The sequence below is a fragment of the Bos indicus genome, chromosome 10 (assembly GCF_029378745.1).
Source record: "Bos indicus isolate NIAB-ARS_2022 breed Sahiwal x Tharparkar chromosome 10, NIAB-ARS_B.indTharparkar_mat_pri_1.0, whole genome shotgun sequence".
Lineage (NCBI taxonomy): Eukaryota > Metazoa > Chordata > Mammalia > Artiodactyla > Bovidae > Bos > Bos indicus.
The window spans coordinates 69,823,630-69,843,207 of record NC_091769.1 but is presented as its reverse complement, the minus strand read 5'-3'; the positions used below and the strand labels follow the sequence as shown (position 1 = coordinate 69,843,207).

General features: G+C 39.0%; 1 protein-coding gene and 1 non-coding gene across 3 annotated transcripts in view; one reads left to right on the top strand and one right to left on the bottom strand.

The window, feature by feature from the left end:
• SLC35F4 (solute carrier family 35 member F4) overlaps nucleotides 1-19,578 on the top strand; it is a 287,250-nt gene that overhangs the window by 139,105 nt on the left and 128,567 nt on the right. The gene's annotated exons all lie outside the window — the stretch shown is intronic.
• Nucleotides 9,218-9,290, bottom strand: TRNAS-GGA (transfer RNA serine (anticodon GGA)). Its single transcript has one exon. It is a non-coding gene; the product is annotated as a tRNA-Ser (tRNA).

Genomic DNA, 19,578 nt, shown 5'->3' with positions numbered 1-19,578 from the left:
AACTAAAGCAAAGATGCCAGAGTCCAAAGGATTTAACTAAAGAGAATGCAACACCTTGTTTTTGGAGGTATGGTCAAGGGGACCAACAAGGGATGGTGAACCATCCAGTCCAGTCAGTGGAAAACTGTTGTAACCCTTTGGCCTGAAGGGGCAAAAAGGAGGAAATGGTGTCGCCAAAATGCTGAGAGAGCTGGAGTAGTGGAGTGGGGCCACTCACCCGGAGCTTGGCGGTGGAGGGATACAGCTCTTCCCATCTCTGCTGGAGCCTCCCATTGTCCAGACCTGGTCAGGAGTCAGCAAGGGAGGGAGACCACATGATAGAGGTCAGCTTTCTGGGATCCTGAGTACAGAAGAGAAAGGCAGAGAGTGGATCTGGGTGGAGTGGGGTCAAAAAAGAACTACACAGATAGCATGTAACTAGTGCTAGATTTCATGATAATGTTATCAAAGGTGGGTCCTGCTTCTTGCCCCTTACAAAATCAACCGTTTTTGTTCAGTCACTCTGTGGTGTCTGACTCTTTGTGACCCCATGGACTGCAGCACTCCAAGTCTCCCTGTCCTTCCCTATCTCCCAGAGTTTGCTCATTTGCTCATTGATGTCATCCAACCATCTCATCCTCTGCTGCCCCTTTTTCCTTCTGCCCTCAATCTTTCCCAGCATCAGGGTTGTCTTCAAATGGGTTGTCTCTTCTCATCAGGTGGCCAAAGTATAAGAGCTTCAGCTTCAGCATTAGTCCTTCCAGTGAATATTCAGGGTTTATTTCCTTTAGGATTGACTGGTTTGATCAATTACATATTCACAGATGTCAGTAGAAAGGAAAGGTGCCTTTAATCAGAATGAGGGCAATCTGGGGAGATGGTGAACTCAGCATCCTTCAAAAACCACCTCCGAATATTCTGCTTGGGCGTGGAACTTTTAATTGGAAGGAGGGAAGTAATCTCAGTTAATCATTGAGATAGGGGGTCAGAGTCATCACCATTTCTCACTGTGTGCAGGCTTGTTTTCAGGCTATTCACTCCTTATGATCTTCCTCTAGAAGTTACCTTGTTCAGCAATTTGGGAGATTATTAAAAGGGAAGCTAAGAAAGAGATCTGGTTATCTGTTAATTACATATTCTTCATTCCTGCTTCTTTGATCTTCAGAAAGAACTAACAGGTTAGGCAAGGTATTGTGTGATTAAAAGATCTGAAAGGTGAGCTTGGACCTAAGATGAGAGTATGGGGGTGCCTATTTTTAAAACTTACAGTATAGCTTTGTTCAAGTGACAAGAAAAGGGGCTTCCTGCCGAGGGAGGCTTCCTATAAAGAGCTGCTCACAATAATAATTGAATATGCATTAAAATATAGCTAATGAGCTTCGCTCGTAGCTCAGTTGGTAAAGAATCTGCCTGCAGTGCAGGAGACCTGGGTTTGATCCCTGGGTCGGGAAGATCCCCTGGAGAAGAAAATGGCAATCCACTCTAGTATTCATTCTTGCCTGGAGAATTCCATGGACAGAGGAGCCTGGCAGGCTACAGTCCATGGGGTTGCAAGAGTTGGACATGACTTAGTGACTAAACCATCACCATGCATTTGAGTCAGTTATTTCTTATTTTGCTAAATAAATGAATTAAAGACTTATAATATCTTATAGTTCCTGGCCTTTGAGTTGGGTTGAACTCCTGTAGTTTTTTTCTTTCTGAATTTGTGTTTTGCCACTAATAGTTAACATGTATTAGTGCTGTCTTAGTGACAGGCACTGCTTCAGTCCTTTACATATATTAACTCAATAACTCTCAGAACAATTTTATGAGCTAGGTATACTATTGCCTAATTAGTAGGCAATGCAGAACTGTACCTTTTTTTGTCCTTATACTATGTGCTGCTGAGGTGCTCTGGTGACCTTCCCTTGTTGCTACACAGGCCGCTGCTATGCAGGCCTCACTGGGATGAGGCACTAGCCAAGGAGTACTTCTCACTTCTAATCTGCAAGAAACCCTGTAATAACTGCATGGGGTCAAATGATTGCTAGATTATCATGGTGATCATTTCATAACGTATGCAAGTGTCAAATCACTATGTTGTAGTGAAAAAAGTGTTAAGTCATTCTGATGAGTCCAACTCTTTGTGACTTCAGAGACTGTAGCCCGCCTGGCTCTTCTGTCATGGAATTCTCCAGGCAAGTGGGTAGTCATTCCCTTCTCCAGGTGATCTTCCTAACCCAGGGACTGAACCCAGGTCTCCCGCATGGCAGGCTGACTCTTTACTGTCTGAGCCACCAGGGGTTAGATGGTTGCTAAATTATCATGATGATCATTTCATAATGTATGCAAATGTCAAATCACTATTAGTAAGCCTGAAACAAACATTCTATGTTAGCGATATTTCAATTGAAAAAAACCCTATTGCTTACCACAATGGAAAACACACACACACACACACACACAAACAGCCCTGCTGGGCAATTTGTTTGCAGAATGAGTTTCCTCTGGAGTTTTCCTAGGTAGGGAGTGACTTCAGGTTTCAGAATAGGCTCTCTCTCATGCATATAACATCAACAATAAATGAGACGTTTTGGCCGACTTCCGGTGCGAATGCACAAAGGTTCACAGAAGTGAGCTCTTTGCACAGGTATGAGCTCTGTGCACATACATACCTTTGTGTATGTGAAGGGAGAGTATGTCTAACTAATGGTGTAGTCTTCACTTCTCACTTTGGCCTTCTCATGCTTCTTTCTTCTTAATCTGTTCTTTCTTCTGTCCTGTATCCAGAGCAGCAGGAGCTCTGTATCCAGAGTGAGGAGACATTCCTTCTTGTTAAGTGAGGAAATGATATTAAGTCTTGTCAAAATACATGGGAGCAGTAGCTATAGAGTCCTCTATGGAGGAGACCCATCCAACCCTGCAGGCCAGGGCACCTCCTGATATTTTGTGCCAATCTCTGTGACCTTGACCAATTTTCTGGGGTGACTGTCCAGCTTCCATCAGAATCACTGATCTTGCCGTTGACTTTTTTGGATACATGTAGAAGCTGAAGCTATAGATATCAAGGTCCCACATAAATGTTATCAAAACTGGGGCTAGAATCAAGGGTTCCAACTCCTCATTCAGAGGTTTTCCTCTGCCATACTTTGTTTCCACACAGGAAACCACGGAATGGCAGTCAAGATGTCCTGGAAAGTTAGCACACTTGTTCAAGGTCATGCAATGACATTTTGGATGCCTACATTTCTTTACATTCAAAAAAAGGATAGTTTTGAATTGTGTGCTGTTCCTCTCCAGTTCCTGAGTGCTGGAGAAAAAGTGAGGAGAAACACTTTGGGATCCGGGTCCTATTGTATGGCCCTTAGATGGCAGCAGTGGACAGTTCCAGCTGGAACCTCAAGGATCTTGGGGAATCAGCAGCTCATGGCGTCATGCCATGGTCCTTTTCCAAAGGATAAGACACAGTCTGCCCTTTTGAAGACGGAAACGAGCCTGTTGAGACACCTGCTTTCAAATTGGCCAAGTGCAAGTGATTAGTAGGAAAGTAGTTTATAAAGGCTTCTCTGTATTTTCAGCTTCTTAGGGTGGTTCTCTTTAGAGTGAACAGCAAAATTTTCCTGAGTAATTTTTGAGGCTAATGCTCGTAAGTGAAAAGGAGTATGAGAGTTGCTTGCTTATGGTCAGCTTAACATCTGTGGGAATGAGAAGTGTTGAAGGAGTTGCGTACAGATTCAGCTGCTGATTGTGTGGGGTTGCTCTTTCCATAACAGCTCACCTCTCCCACTGCCTGCCTGCTGACAATTACCACCACCATTAGCCCCTTGGGCAGAGTAGCTAATGACAGAATCAGGTGGATTACTCACATCTCTTTAGCCACTTGTGAGCAGTTTATCTGAGGATTGATCACATCTTGTCCTGTGCTATTTACCATTTGCATTCGACAGCTTGAAAATCATCACTTGTTCAGGGTTAAGTAGTAAAGGACACTGATTTAACTTAATTTGCCACCTACTATACTTTCTAATGAGATGGTAAAGGAAGAAGGAAACAGACATTTAAGCCTCTACTATGCACCATTTACTATGCTCTCACTCGCTCTGTTATCTCATTACAATAATGCCATTACCCCCATTTTAGAGATGAGCAAAATGGTGCTCAGAGAAGGTTATTTAGCTGGAAGGTTTCAACTGAATTGATTTGAATTGCTCTACTTGACTTCAGAGCTCTAGTTTCCTTTTATTCTGTGCCATCTGCTGCAAAAGAGCAGTTGCTGGTTTGTTTATATCTAGCTATGCAAGGGCAGTATTAATTGTAGCGTGATATAAAGAACATGTGTGAGTGTGTTTAAAAAAAAGTCAGTGTATCCCAACAACTCACAGAAAAGGTAGGATTAGGACTCAGAAAATTATCATCCTCATGGGTTGTGGCATAGTCCGCTGCCATCGTTTTACAGCCAGTAGCATATTACGTATCTTCTTCTTGTGCACCCGAATCTACTCACCCATAAAACAGGGATGAGACTGCGCCAGCTTGGGAATGTTGTGCAGATAAAGTGATTAATAATAGAAAAGCACTTTGAAAAGAGAAAGTGTTCTGCTGATGCTATGCTCTGCTGGTCTAGGACAAATTATTTTGAGATCTCTCTTAGTCTTAAGATGTTTAAATTAGATGAGGGGTTGGCATAGTATTTTTCACTATTTCTGTTAATGTGCACTGTTCTGAAAAAGGGCACAGAACAAACATTTTGATAAAATATAATTGCCAATTGGTAGAATGAGATTTTCTAATTCAACTAAATTAAAGATGACAGAAAGTGCTATGAATTTTTTCACACAAAGACCTGTCATATGGGAGGACATAAACAGTCAAAACTGGTAAGAGAAGATTATTTAAAAATAGAAGAAAGTAAAATTAATGGAATGTACTCAGGTTTGGTACCAGTTTTATGTTAAGTACCCTGTTTCCCAAATAGACCATCCTCTTCAAATTGAGCTCATGGACACAGTTTTGTCCCTTTTGGAGGTTGTTTCATATTTGATCTTCACATTCCTGGAATATTGAAAATAAAATAAATTAGTTGTTCTATACAATTGAACCTTTAATTTTTAAATAAAAATCCCAAACTATGTACAATCAAAAGTTAGCCTTGGAATACAGATTATATTTCATAAATCTTTATAGTTCTTTTTGAAGGGAGCTTTTAGAATAAATAAAACTTGTACGCCTTATCTTTATACTTCCCTGAGTCTAGGGGTCTTTAACACTGAGGAGTCCATTCACTATCAGTTGGTTTGTTTAATGCAAGAAATAGAATTTCTTTAATTTTCCCCCTTCAAATAGGGCTGGAATTTTTATATTTTTTTAAGGATAAGATGACTTCCCTGGAGTGACTTCTGTCTTAGTATGACTAAAGTTATCTGATGCCAAATCTTGATTTGTAAGAAGAATGGCTCAAGCCGTGTACCTTTAAGGCTTGATTAAGTATGGGAGAATATCTGGCCTGGTTTTATGAGCCACATTTTTGTAGCTGAGAGTAACAGATTGTTGGGTTTGGTTGTATTTACTTGCTGAACAGAATTTTTTTGAACATAATGCTATTTGTGTTGGGAGATGGGATCTAATGTGGAAGGATGTTAAGGTAAACTTTTGAAGATCTCTTTAAACTAGACTTCTCACCTCTCTAAAAATGGCCATTTAGGATTTCAGAGTTAAAACATGGAAGTAATTATTCCCAAATCCTTCATTTGCTGTTGTCATGAACTTAATGCCCCTTTACATCAAATTGGCAAACTTAAGAAACAACATACCTCTTTATATATGTGTGTGTGTGTATAACACTTTTCAATTCATTATGTTTTGTTGTTGTTCAGTTGCTAAGTCATGTCTGACTCTTTATGACCCCATGGACTGCAGCACACCAGGCTCCCTTGTTCCTCATTATGTCCCAGAGTTTGCTCAGATTCATGTCCATTGAGTCAGTGATTCTACCTAATCATCTCATTCTCTGCCACCCCCTTCTCCTTTTGCCTTCAGTCTTTCTAAGAATCAGGGTCTTTTCCAATGAATCGGCTTTTAGAATCAGGTGGCCAAATTATTGGAACTTCAGCATCAGTCCTTCCAATAAATATTCAAAGTTGATATCCTTTAGGATTGACTGGTTTGATCTCCTTGTAGTCCAAGGGACTCTTGAGAGTCTTCTCTCCAGCACCACAATTCAAAAGCATCAATTCTTCATTGCTCAGCCTTACTTATGGTCCAGCTCTCACATCCATACATGACTAATGGAAAAACCATAGCTTTGACTATATGGACCTTTGTCAGCAAAGTGATATCTCTGTTTTTTGATATGCTCTCTAGGTTTGTCATAGCTTCTCTTCCAAGGATTGGCAAACATCTTTTAATTTCATGGCTGCAGTCATTGTCCACAGTGATTTTGGAGCCCTAGAAGATAAAATCTGTCATTGCTTCCACTTTTTCCCTTTTTATTTGCCATGAAGTTATGGGATTGGATGCCATGGTCTTAGTTTTTGAATGCTGACTTTCAAGCCAGCTTTTTCAACTCTCTTTCACCCTCATCAAGAGGCTCTTTAATTCCTCTTCACTTTCTGCCATTAAAGTGGTATCATCTGCATATCTGAGGTTGTTGATATTTCTCCTGGCAGTCTTGATTCTACCTCGTGAGTCATTTATCCTGGCATTTCACATGATGTATTCTGCATATAAGTTAAGTAAGCAGGGTGACAATATATAGCCTGGTTCCCAATTTTGAACCAGTCCTCTGTTCCATGCCTGGTTCTAACTGTTGCCTCTTGACCCACATACAGATTTCTCAGGAGACAGATAAGGTGGTCTAGTACTCCCATCTCTTTAGGAATTTTCCGCAGTTCATTAGATATAGTATATAATAAATTAAATATACTCAGATGATAAAGAACCTGCCTGCAATGCAGGAGACCTGGATTCAATCCCTGTGTAGAGAAGATCCGCAAGAGGAAGGCATGGCAATCCACTCCACTATTCTTGCCTGGAGAATTCCATGGACAGAGAAGTCTGGCAGGCTACAGTCCATGGGGTCACAAAGAGTCTGAGTGACTAACATTTATATATAGAGAGAAATTTATACTTCTAGGTACTCAATAGGCTATTAAACATTTTCGTTAAAGAAAGGTCTGTATGATCTATACCCACAGAAGATGGATTTACATCTTACTTAAAAGAGCTATAAATACCTAAAGGGCAATTTTCCTTAATCAGTTCATTGATTTTCCAGCTTTAATTAAGATAATTTAAAAACTTGTTCAATGGAGCAGCACAGTCTCCTGTATTTCTGGTTGGCATCTGCTGTCATCCTTCTGGAATTCATTTATTAAAGTAACATGTTCATGCTCTGAGGTCCTGGAATGAAATCCTTTCTCTGAGTAGCTCTTTGAAACTTGATAGATTAAATTGCCTTCTAATGCTATTATCTACTTGTATCTCAATAAGAATTGTCTTGAAAGATTTTGCAAAATACCTTCTAAAATGGTATATTTGCTACTTTTTAGCATAGTTGTGAGTTGGTAATGAATTAAAAATAAAAACTTCTGGGACTTGGGCAGAAACATTAAAAAAATTTTTAAAATACACCCATCCTTCAAAATAGTGATTGTATTTCTATGAATTCATTCTAAGTGAAAGTTGCTCAGTCGTATCCAACTCTTGGCGACCCCATGGACTATACAGTCCATGGAATTCTCCAGGCCAGAATACTGGAGTGCGTAGCTGTTCCCTTCTCCAGGGGATCTTCCCAACCCAGGGATCGAACTCAGGTCTCCAGCTTTGCAGGCGGAGTCTTTACTAGCTGAACCACAAGGGAAGCCCATGAATTCATTCTAAAGAATAAAACAAAGTTAGTCTAGGTTCCCAACTAACACAATTGACTATATAGTATTGTACTGTAATAGGTTTATAATGCTTTTCACACAAATAATACATAAATCAATCACAAGAAATAAAGCCTGCTTATTCTTACAGTACAATACCTTGAAAAGTACAGTAGTACAGTAAAACAGCTGGCATACTGGGGCTGGCACAGGCGAACAGGCAAGAACAGTTACTGACTAGAGGAGGAAGAAGTGAGATGGTAGAGCTGAAGGATTGTCAGCAATAGGAGACAGAGGGCAAACTGCAGTTTTGCTCATGCTTGACATTTTTGGAATGCTCATTTGCATCTTTGAAAGTTCACAACTTGAAGGTTCATGCATAGGGGACTTATTGGAATGTAAGTCTCAAGTCAAAGATATGTTTCTACTTTTAGAAGCTTAAAAAAGAAAAAGGCAAATGTTTAATTTACCAAAACAAGCATTAAAGGGTAATAATAAAAATTAAAAATGAAATTGAGAACAGAGTAGAAGAAATCAATGAAACCAAAGATTAATTCTCTAAAAAGATCAATAAAACTGATAAGCCTCTAGCCAAGCTGACCAAGAAAATAGAAGACAAATTACCAATATCAGGAATGGAAAAGGAGACATTGCTATAGACCCTTGAGACATTAAGCAAATAATAAGGCAATGCTACAGGTTTATGCCCATTTAGATGAAAATGGACAAATTCTTAGAAAGACATAAACTAACAAAGCTTACAGAGGAAGAAACAGAAAATGTGAGTTGTCTTATATATATTAAATAAATTGAATTCATAGTCAAAAACCTTCTAGGCCCAGATAACTTCACTAGTGAAATCCACTAATAACTTAAGGAATAAATAATACCAGTGCTACACAATCTATCCAAGAAGATAGAGGAGGAAGGAGCACTTCTCAGTTCATTTTATAATTCCAGGATCATCCTGACACCATAACCAGAGACATTAAAAGAAAACTGCAGGGACTTCCCTGGTGGTCCATTGGTCAAGACTGTGTGTTCCCAATGCAGGGGGCCCGGCTTCAATACCTGGTTAGGGAAATAGATCCCACATGCTGCAAGTAAGACCAAGTGCAGCCAAATAAATAATGTTTACAAAAAGAAAAGAAAACTACAAACCAACATCATTAATTATTGTTATCGTTCAGTTGCTAAGTCACGTCTGACTTGTTGTTATCCCATGAACTGCAGCATGCCAGGCTTCCTTGCCATTGAAAGTGAAAGTGAAGTCGCTCAGTCGTGTCCGACTCTTTGCGACCCCATGGACTGTAACCTACCAGGCTCCTCTGTCCATGGGATTCTCCAGGCAAGAGTACTGGAGTGGGTTGCCATTTCCTTCTCCAGGGGATCTTCCTGACCCAGGGATCGAACCTGGGTCTCCCGCATTCCAGGCAGATGCTTTAACCGCTGAGCCACCAGGGAATCCCTGTCATTAGAGGAATATAAATTATTACAACAATGCCAACAGACTAAATAACCTAGATGTAATAAATAGATTCCCAGAAACATTCAACCTAACAAAATGAAATTAAGAAGAAATAGAAAGCCTGAATGATAAATGAAGAGATTGAACCAATAATCCAAAACCTGCCAGCATGGAAAGCTTAAGAACACATGGCTTCATGAATGAATTCTGTCATTCATTTAAAGAAGAATTAATACCAATTCTTAAACTTTTCCAAAAAACAGGAGAAATAATACTTCCAAACTTATTTTGTGAGGCCAACACTACTCTCATATCAAAGCCAGACAAAGACATAATAAGAAAACTAGAGGCCAATATCCCTGATGAACATAAATGCAAAAATATTCAGAATACTAGCAAGACAAATTCAATGACACATGAAAAAAAATTATTTACTGTGCCCAAATGGTATTTATTCCTGGGATATGAATTTGTTTAAAATATGCAAATCAATTAGTGTGACCATATTAACAGAACAAAAGAAAAAACTCACATGATAACAGATATAGAGAATGATTTGACAAAATGCTTTTTGTTTATCCACTTATGATAAATTTTCTCAACAATATAGTAATAGAATGAACATATTTCAATATCTAATAAATGCCATATTTCAAAAGCTAACAGCTAACATAATTGGAGAAAAAATGTTTTCCTTCTAAAATTCTGTACAAGGCAAGGATTCCCACTCTTGCTGCTTCTATTCAACATAGTACTAATGTCCTAGCCAGAGCAACTAGACAAGAAAAAGAAACAAAAGGCATCTAAATCACAAAGGAAGAAGTAAAAATTATTTCTCTTTGCAGGTAACATTATTATATACATGGAAAACTCTAAAGACTCAGTAAAAACAAAAGCATGTTAGAACTATTAAATGAATTGAGTAAATATTCAGGGTGTGAAAACATACAAAAACCATTCATTCTATACATATACAACAAACTATCTGAAGAAAAATTAAGAAAACAATCCTACTTACAATAGCAACAAAAAGAATAAAATACTTAGGAATAAGCTTAACCAATAAGCTGAAAATTACAAAACATTAATGAAAAAATTAAAGAAGATGCAGATAAATGGAAACACATTCCATCTTCATGAGTTCCAAGGGTTCATGTTGTTAAAATATCCGTACTGCCCAAACCCACCTACAGATTCATTGTTCAGTTCAGTTGTTCAGTCGTGTCTGACTCTGTGACCCCATGGACTGCAGCATGCCAGGCTTCCCTATCCATCACCAACTCCTGGAACTTACTCAAACTCATGTCCATTGAGTCGGTGATGCCATCCAACCATCTTATCCTCTCTCCTCCCCTTCTCCTTCCGCATTCAATCTTTCTCAGCATCAGGGTCTTTTCCAATGAGTCAGTTCTTCACATCAGGTGGCCAAAGTATTGGAGTTTCAGCTTCAGCATCAGTCCTTCCAGTGAATATTCAGGACTGATTTCCTTTAAAATTGACTGATTGGATCTCCTTGCAGTCCAAGGGACACTCGAGTCTCCTCCAACACCACAGTTCAAAAGCATCAATTCTTCGGTGCTCAGCTTTCTTTATACCCAACTCTCACATCCATACCTGACTACTGGAAAAACCATAGCTTTGACTAGACAGACCTTTGTTGGAAAAGTAATGTCTCTGCTTTTTAATATGCTGTCTAGGTTGGTCATAGCTTTTCTTCCAAGGAGCAAGTGTCTTTTAATTTCATGGCTGCAGTCACCATCTGCAGTGATTTTGGAGCCCATGAAAATAAAGTTCACTGTTTTCATTGTTTCCCCATCTATTAGATTCATTGTAATCCCTATCAAAATTCCAATGGCATCTTTCACAGAAATACAAAAAACAATTCTAAAACTTGTATTAAGCCACAAAAGACCACAATGGCCAAGGCAGTTTTGAACAAGAACACACTTTGAGGCATCACACTTTCTGATTTCAAACTGCTTCACAAATCTACAGTTAAAACCATATGGTGCTGGCATAAAAACAGATATATAGACCAATGAATAGAATAGAGAGCCCAGAAATAAACCCATATTTATGTAATCAGCAATCAATATTTCACAAGGGAACCAAGAATACTAAATGGGGAAAGAATAGTCTCTCCCATAAACGGTGTTGGGAAAACTGGGTATTCACAGGCAAAAGAATGAATTTGAACCCCTGTCTTACACAACTCACAAAAATTAATTCAAAATTACTTAAATAGAGCTAAACCTTAAAACTCTTAGAAGAAAGCATAGAGAAAAAGCTGCTTGATATTGGTCTTGGTGATTTTTTTTGCATATGACACCTAAAACAACAAAGGCAAAATCAACAATTGCAGCTACATCAAACTAAAATCAACTACACAGCAGAAGAAACAATCAATGAAATGGCAACCTATGGAATGGGTGAAACGTATGCAAACTGTATATCTAATGAGGCTGTGCCTGTGAAGGTTGCTCAGTCATGTCCGACTCTTTGCAACCCCATGGAGTGCAGCCTGTTAGGTTCCTCTGTCCATGGGATTCTCCAGGCAGGAATACTGGAGTGGGTAGCTGTTCCCTTCTCCAAGGGATCTTCCCAACCTAGGAATCGAGCCCAGGTCTCCCACATTGCAGGCCGATTCTTCACCATCTGAGCCACCAGGGAAGCCCATATCTAATGAGGTGTTATATCCAAAATATGTGAGGAATTCATACAGCCTAATAGCAAGAAGACAATGCAGTTTAAAAATGGGCAAAGATTATAGATTGGAAGACTCAATGTGAAAGATGTCAGTTCTTCCAAAACTGATTGATTAAATTCTAGGAATTCCTTGTTAAATTCTCAACATTATTTTCAGTGTTTCCAAATGAGAACAAAGTAAAATGTCTGTTTACACTGGAATGGATAATTAACTGTGGTGTACTCATACAAAGGAATACTGTTCTGTGATAAAAATGAATACAGCTTCACAAAAAGTTTTATGAATCTCACAAACATTACATAGAATGAAAGAAGCAAGGTGTGTTAAAAATGCTATATGATCACATGTATATGGAGTTCAAAAAACAGAATGAGGCAAAACTAAGGTAGAGTTTGGAGATGTACACTTAGGTCACCAAACCATGGAGAAAACCAAGGATATGGGTTCTCCATGAAGGCAGAAGACCATGTTTGGGAGAGATCATGAGGACAGCTTTTCAGGTGCTCCCAGTGCAATGGCACCCCACTCCAGTACTCTTGCCTGGAAAATCCCATGGACGGAGGAGCCTGGTAGGCTGCAGTCCATGGGGTCGCTGAGTCGGACACGACTGAATGACTTCGCTTTCACTTTTCACTTTCATGCATTGGAGGAGGAAATGGCAACCCACTCCAGTGTTCTTGCCTGGAGAATCCCAGGGACGGTGGAGCCTGGTGGGCTGCCGTCTGTGGGGTCGCACAGAGTCAGACACGACTGAAGCAACTTAGCAGCAGCAGCAGCAGCAGCAGTGCTCTGTTTCTTGACCAAGGGAGCAATTACATGGTGCTCATTTTGTTATAAATTATCATTTTGTATCCTTTGTATACTACTTTTCTAAATCTATGTTACAATTAAAAAAAAATTAAAAATGAAGGAGTTGAATTGGATTAAATTCTTTTCTTTCTGAAGTTTGACTCTGGGTTTAAGCATCAAAACTGCATCAGATTTTAAGTTCTTCAAAAAGAACATATATCTGGTCCATGCTAAGATCCCAATTGGAAGTCTGAGCGGGCAGAGGAGCTTCACATACTGAGAAAAAGTGTTGAGGGGCAAACGATATTGTTGGGAAACACTCCCCTTACACAAACTTGGTCTTAATGCCCAATTCATTTGTAAGTTCAGCTCTTTGCAGAGAAGTATACCTACTTTATTTTAAATAGAGTTGAATGCAAAAAGAAAAGCTTCCATTTATTTCCCTTGAATGGAAAGTCAAAATCCGTTCTCATATTCATTGTTGAAAAAATTTTAACAAAAGAGTCTTTGGAATAATGAAACAAATAGTATGTTCTAATTTTGGCTGTGTTCAAAGTACTCCAATAAATAGTTATCAAAAATTATGTGACACAATTTTGTAGATGATAGGTCTTTCTGGAAGTATTTATCTCAAAGACTTATTTGCATTTACTGGAACTTCCTAGAACACTGGCTCCACCTGGAGGTAGAGATTTACACACGAATAATAAGAAAAATGAGTAACTGTAATCTGCTGCTGCTGCTAAGTCGCTTCAGTCGTGTCCGACTCTGTGCGACCCCAGAGACGGCAGCCCACCAGGCTCCGCTGTTTCTGGGATTCTCCAGGCAAGAACACTGGAGTGGGTTGCCATTTCCTTCTCCAGTGCATGAAAGTGAAAAGTGAAAATGAAGTCGCTCAGATGTGTCCGACTCTTCACGACCCCATAGACTGCAGCCTACCAGGCTCCTCCGTCCATGGGATTTTCCAGGCAAGAGTACTGGAGTGGGGTGCCATTGCCTTCTCCGATATAGCACAGTGGGTGACAATTTAATGTTGAGACTAGAGGGCTGGGTGACAGCTATGAAGTGAAACTAAATGGGCTTTCTATGTATGATCTGCTCCTTAGAAATTCTTCCATGTTGGAACTTTATTATGGTAGGGCCTTTGAGAATAAGAAAACCTTATTGATATAGAGAATTCCAAATGTTCAGTAAAACTTTTCTGGAAATTGATAAGAAAGTGGACAAAATTTATTCTTGGCCACCATGATATCACCTCAATCCACTTTTCCATTCTTACTTTCCTTTCCACCCCTTTGCATGTTTTACTTTTTCTGTTAGACTGTACTCTTCATAGTTTCCTGATACTCACTATAGTGTCCCACATTGTTCACTCTAGAATACCCTTTTATCCAACCATCTTATTTTTATTTTCTAAAATATTTTTCTAGGTTTATTGAGATGCAATTGGCATATAACAATATATAAATTTAAAGTGTACTCATGATAATTTGATGTTTATGTATATTGTGAAATGATTACCACAATTAATTTGATTAACATATCCATCATCTGGTATAGGTACCCTCCTTTTTCATGGTAAGAATATTTAAGATGAAGTCTTCCAGCAGCTTTCAAGTACACAACACTGTATATTCTTAACTATAATCACCATACTGTACATTAGATCTCTAGAACTCACTCATCCTGCATAACTGAAATTTTATACACTTCAATATCTGCCCATTTTCGTCTTCCCGTAACTCCTGGCAACCACCACTCTACTTTCCACCCCATTCTACTTTGTGAAATCAGAAAGTACAAGGCTTCCAGATTTGTCTTTGCTCAGATGCTTCATTTATTTGGGGTCTTTCATGGCTTCATACAAATATTAAGATTGTTTTTCCTATTTCTGTGAAAATACCATAGGAATTTTGATAGGGATTGCATTGGATCTATAGATGACTTTGGTTAGTATGGATATTTTTACAATAGTAACTTTTGATCCATGATATCTTCTCACTTATTTGTGTCTTGATTTCTTTCATTAATATCTTATAGTTTTCAGTGTACATATGTTTTACCTTCTTGGTTAAATTTATTCCTAAGTATTATTTTTGATGCTATGTAATTGAATTAATTCTTTTTCAGATGGTTCATTGTTGATATACAGAAATGCCACTGATTTTGTGGGTTGATTTTGTTTTCTGCAACTTACTGAATTTGTTGATTAGTTCTAACAGACTTTTTTTTAATAGAATTTAAGGTTACATAAAATCATAAGATTTGCAAAAAACTCTGCAAAGAAAGACAATATTTACTTCTCCCACCTTCTTTATCTGACCAGATTCTACCACATCCTTCAAGACTAATCTTCCATATGGCCTGTCATTTCTTAGCACTGATCATCTCATAAAGAATCTGTCACATTGAGCATTTTTCTCCCCTTTAATTGTAACTCCTTAAGGAAAGGGACCTGTTCTCTGAACTTTTGCACAGCCCCCTAACAGAGCCAAACTGAACGTCTTTATCATGGCAGGCAGTAGATAAATATTAGTTGGTTGTTGTTGAGTTGCTAAGTCATGTTTGACTCTTTGCAACCCCACGGACTACAGCATGCCAGGCTCCCCTGTCCTTTACTGTTTCCTGGAATGTTCTCAGACTCACATGCATTGAGTCAGAATGCCATCTAACCATCTCATCCTCTGCCACCCCCGTTTCCTTTTGCTTTCAGTCTTTCCCAGCATGGGGGTCCTTTCCAATGAGTCAGCTCTTCGCATCAGGTGGCCAAAGTATTGGAGCTTCAGCATCAGTTCTTCCTTTGATTTTCCTGATCACAGGTTTGATTTCCTTTTGGATTGACTGGTTTGATCTCCTTGAAGTTCAAAAGACTCTCGAGAGTCTTCTCCAGCAGCACAATTTGAAAGTATGTAGTCTTGGCACTCAACTTTCTGTATGGTCCAAGTCTCACATCCATACATGACTACTGGAAAAACCATAGCTTGATTATATGGGTCTATGTCAGCAAAGTGGTATCTCTGCTTTTTACTACACTGTCTGGGTTTGTCATAGCTTTCCTTCCAAAGAGCAAGCATCTTTTAATTTCATGCCTGTAGTCACCATCCGAAGTGATTTTGGAGCCCAAGAAAGTAAAAGCTGATACTACTTCCACTTTTTCCCTTTCTATTTGCCATGAAGTGAAGGGACTGGATGCATGATGTTATTTTGATGTTGAGTTTTAAGCCAACTTTTCACTCTTCTCTTTCACCGTCATCAAGAGACTCTCTAGTTCCTCTTCACTTTCTGCCATTGGAGTGGTATAATCTGCATATCTGAGATATTCCCAGCAATCTTGATTTCAGATTCTGATTCATCTAGCCCAGCATTTCTCATGATGTACTTGCATAGAAGTTAAATAAGCAAGGTGACATATACAGGCTTCCCTGGTGACTCAGACAGTAAAGAATCTGCCTGCAATGCAAGAGACTCAGGTTTGATACCTGGATCAGGAAGATCCCTTGGAGAAGGGAATGGCTACCCACTCCAGTATTCTTGCCTGGAGAGTTCCGTGGACAGAGGAGCCTAGTGGGCTACAGTCCATTGGGACTTTACATGTCCGCAAAGAGTCGGACATGATACAGCCTTGTTGTACTCCTTTCCCAATTTTGAACCAGTCTATTGTTCCATGTCTAGTTCTAACTGTTGCTTCTTGACCTGCATACAAGTTTCTGTGGAGACAGGTAAGGTGGTCTGTTATTCCCATATCCTTAAGAATTTTCCACAGTTTGTTGTGATTCATACAGTTAAAGTCTTTAGTGTAGTCAATAAGGCAGAAGTAGATGTTTTTCTGTAATTCCCTTGCTTTCTCTATGATCCAACAAATGTTAGCAATTTGATCTTTGGTTCCTCTGCCTTTTCTAAAGCCAGCTTGTACATCTGGAAGTTCTTGGTTCATGTACTGCTGAAGCCTAGCTTGAAGGATTTTGAACATAACCTTGTTAGCATGTGAGATGAGTACAACTGTATGGTAGTTTGAACATTCTTTTGCATTGCCCTTCTTTTGGATTGGAATGAAAACTGACCTTTTCCAGACCTGTGGCCACTGCTGAGTTTTCCAAACTTGTTGGCATATTGAGTGCAGCTCTTTAATGGCATCATCTTTTAGGATGTGAAATAGCTCAGTTGGAATTCCATCACCTCCATTAGCTTTGTTCGTAGTAATGTTTCCTAAGGCTTACTTGACTTATACTCCATGATGTCTGGTTCTAGGTGAGTGACCACACCATCATGGTTATCTGGGTCATGAAGATCTTTTTTGTATAGTTCTTCTGTGTATTCTTGTCACCTTCGTAATATCTTCTGGTTCTGTTAGGTTCATACTGTTTCTGTCTTTGTCATGCCTATTCTTGCATGAAATATTCCCTTCGTATTTCCAGTTTTCTAGTGCTTCCCATTCTATTGTTTTCCTCTATGTCTTTGCATTGTTCAGTTAAGAATACTTTCTTATCTCTCCTTGTTATTCTCTGGAACTCTGAGTTCAGCTGGGTGTATCTTTCCCTTTCACCCTTGCCTTTTGCTTCTCTTCTTTTTCAGCTATTTGTAAAGCCTCCTCAGACAACCACTGTGCCTTCTTGCATTCATTTTTCTTTGGGATGGTTTTGGTCACTGACTTCTGTACAGTGTTACAAACTTCCGTCCATAGTTGTTCAGGCATTTTGTCTACCAGGTCTAGTCCCTTGAATCTATTTGTTACCTCCACTGTATAATAATTGGAGAAGGAAATGGCTACCCACTCCAGTGTTCTTGCCTGGAGAATCCCAGGGACGGTGGAGCCTGGTGGGCTGCCGTCTATGGGGTTGTACAGAGTCGGACATGACTGAAGCGACTTAGCAGCAGCAGCAGTATAATAATAAGGGATTTGATTTAGGTCATACCTGAATGGCTTAAATTAATGTTAAAATTGTAATGTCGCGTGAGTGAAAATTATCATTGTGCTACAAGATAATTAAGTATAAACGGTCAGTAGTTAACATAAATGACTGCAATTAGTGTTAAAATTTGTATATGCAACTTAAGTTTCAGTTTTTCTGTTGATTATTCATACTCTAGTATTACAGTTAGCACCCATGTTCTTAATTTTCCCAAGGAGCATGTCCATCTTTATATGTGTCCTGATACCAGTTCAGTATCTGACTCTATATAACATGTATAAAATCATTTACTACCCATGAATTCCCACCCTTGGCTGCAGACTGCAGTTCCCTTTGACCTTCAATATGTAAAAAGTTAAGTATCAGTTATCAGTCCATCAAAGTTAGAGTATTTGATCTGCTAACTTTAGCATGTAGGCTTTCTGTCTCCAGTTGAGTAAGTTATCCAAAAGCTGGCATGGCAGAAACTGGGTATGAAGTTTCATCTTTTCTTGCCCTTCCTTTTTCATTCTTTTTTTATCCAACATGTATTGATTACTTACTACAAGCCAAATAGTATGCTGTGCCCTCAATTATGTCAATAAATGTCATTGTTCGTCTGTGGGTCACAGTCAAGAGGACAAATAAGAAATGAAAATAAATAAAACCCCCAGAAGTGCCAAGTTATTTCCACTCTCTCATCTCCTATTCTGCTCTTAATCTCTTCCAGTTGGATTTCTGTCTCTACATCACTATAGAAACTGCTCTTTTTGTTTATTATCTGTCTCTCCCAATGGACACATTATGTGTCCATTGTGAGAACATGGACTTGACCTTATTTGCTACAGTATCACTAGCATCTAGTACACAGTAGGTGCTCTATAGTTATTGCCCAATTAATAACTTACAGTTAATGTTTATACAGAGTGTTAGGGCTATCGGTAGAAAGGATCAACTAACTCATTCCAAGAGACACTGACTGGGCCAAATGGCAATATTTTATTCCAGGCTTAAAAGTTGAGGCAGAGAAGGAGTTTAAGGTTAGTGAGAGAAAATGCTAAAGGATATTCTAGAAAGAGAAAGTAGAGAGTGCAAAGATGTGATATGGAGGGAGTGTAGCTTGTTGGAGAAATAAATGTAATTATTCCTTGTGGGCAGGTATGAAATGGTTAGAATGCTGAGAAATTTGAACTATATCTTTTAAGCATCGAAAGGTCTTAAGCAAAGGAATAATATACTCAATTTTTATTTTGCAAAGATATTTCTGGAAACGTTATAGGAAATGGCGTGGGGAGGTGGGATGGGGAGGCGAGATCAGATACAGGGAGCTCTTTGTTGTTGGTGTTGTTCTGTTGTTTTAATAATGACTTCATTCCTAAAAGTATGCGTGCCTTTGAGATGACTTAATACTCTATCAGGAGACACTTGCTGTTCTCCAGGTAAGATGTAGACCTGTAGGAATCTTGTGGTGGTGGACTGGAGAGTGGTAGAAGAGACTTCAGAAGAAAACAGGAAGTAGAATTGGCTAGATAGATGGAGTGGATTGGGGATAAGATGGGGAGAGAGAGAAGTTGATGGAGTGGAACTTTCTAATTTGATGAGAGGATGATGTTGTGAACTGGGGTTAAGACTTTGGGGAGTGAGAGGAAATAAGCACATTTTGAAGAATGTTGAATTTGAAACAGAATATTCAGATGGAGAAAGGCATGTTTTCTTTTCATATCTGTTATTTAATTTTTATTTTGGCTACACACATGGTATGTGGTATTGTAGTTTCCTGACTAGGGATAGAACCCTGAATTGGGAGCATGGCATCTTAAACAATGGACTTCAAGGAAAGTCCCTTCTTTAATACCTTTATAAAGATATTCTTTATTGCAGTTGACAAATAATATATAC